Below are 1,609 nucleotides of genomic sequence, written 5' to 3'. Positions count from 1 at the left end.
GGAGAAAATAAGTCTAGAAAATGTGAGTTAGTAGATTATCAAGACCCTTTAAGAGATCAGACAAAAATATATTTTCTTCCTAAAGGGAGCACAGGTCTCTTCTATACTGGGTGCCCTGATGAAAACAATGGTGTTCTAAGAAGGAGAAACCTTGTGTTTTTTAGTGTAGTTTGTGTATACTTGTGTGTACTTAGACTTCTGGTCCTCTGAGCCATAGCAGCTGTGGGACACAGTCAAAGGTGTGGCTAGCAATCATAATTATTTTGATTTACAAGTGTCTCAACCCGTATCTTCCCAAGAATCAAACCCTTCTTTATTTCCCCCCTCAAGATCCAAGTAAGTTGGCTCTGTGGTTGCCATCAACTTTTCTTTGTTCCTAAGTGGTCTCTATCTGTGGTTCAGTGGCTGAAAACACCGACAAAAAGAAGAACTTAATCACAAGTTTTCCACTGGCCAGGAGAGATTAGTGTTAATTGCAACCTTTGCCCCTTCTCTAAGGAGGAATTGTTTTCTCAGCTTCACTCTGCTCAACTGTGGACAAAAATGATGACACCAAGGTCATGAAGACGAAAGTGTCCAGTGTAGTACCTTATCATAAATAGGTGCACAATAGCCATCTTCTCTCCTTCTGTTGACCCTTTCTTTACTTTCAAATTTTTTTGAAATTGCTGGGTATTCATTTAATGAGGCTGCTTCTCCACTCCCCTAACAACCTATACCCTCTCCAAACAAGTCACTGAACAATAAACTATACATTTACCCCATTAGAGAGTTAGGGAAACCTCAGATTACAAAACCAAAGATGAAATAATTTTCTGGAACTACAGTGTATTCGAGAAGCCAGCACAATTTAAGTGGATTAGATTTTCATGCAGATGATTATGTTTCAAATAACTTTCACTGAGGAAGACTAGACTCTAATATGTAGAAAGACAGTAAATACAACTTCTTAGTCACTGAGGCAGAAATTTTATGTCTTGTTGGCTGACGCTATTTCTTTTTTTCCTTCTCCTTTCCTTGGTTACCCCTTTCCACAAAGCTTCTTTAGATGCCTTTGTTGATCCTTAAATCCTGATGCTCTTTTCTGTAGAGGCCAAGAAACCAGAGTGTGCCCATGAGCACGAAATATGTATTGTGGTTTGGGTACAAGCCATAGGTCTCCTTCTTCTTAGCCATCGGCTGCTCACTTAAGTTTCACCACTTTCATTGATTTCAAGTCGGTTGGCCTGGCAACCTCACTGAGGGGCTGGGTGCTCAGAGGACTCACGCGAAAGCGTATTCTGAAAGTGAAGACATTTCCTGATCAGCGGTGAGCAAGACTCCTTGGTCTTGCCCCTCCTCACCTACGTGCCCTGACCCGGATGTCCCGCCCTTCCTTTCAAAGTTTGATCAAATCTCAAAAATCTCAGAATCCATATTGTGCATCTCCAATTCCTCCATCACCCTTCCAGGATGCTAAGAGAGCTCCCCAAATCCTAGGATTCTCTAGTAAGAATGCACACTGTTTCCCCTGGACCCTAATCTTTGCTGCACCTGATAAGTCAGTTAGTAATCAAGGCTCATTTATTCTACAAATTTTGACATGCTTGCCATATGCTCAGTGTAAGGG

The 1,609-nt window shown here is 41.5% G+C and overlaps 1 pseudogene; it reads right to left on the bottom strand.

Annotated features, from left to right (window-relative positions):
* Positions 1–970: 970 nt before the first annotated feature.
* LOC101593259 lies at positions 971–1,296 on the bottom strand (annotated as a pseudogene).
* Positions 1,297–1,609: the final 313 nt, after the last annotated feature.

Source organism: Octodon degus, unplaced genomic scaffold (genome assembly GCF_000260255.1).
Source record: "Octodon degus isolate 3935 unplaced genomic scaffold, OctDeg1.0 scaffold00014, whole genome shotgun sequence".
Taxonomy (NCBI): domain Eukaryota; kingdom Metazoa; phylum Chordata; class Mammalia; order Rodentia; family Octodontidae; genus Octodon; species Octodon degus.
Note: the sequence above shows the minus strand (reverse complement) of the source record. Positions and strands in the feature narration are given on the sequence as shown.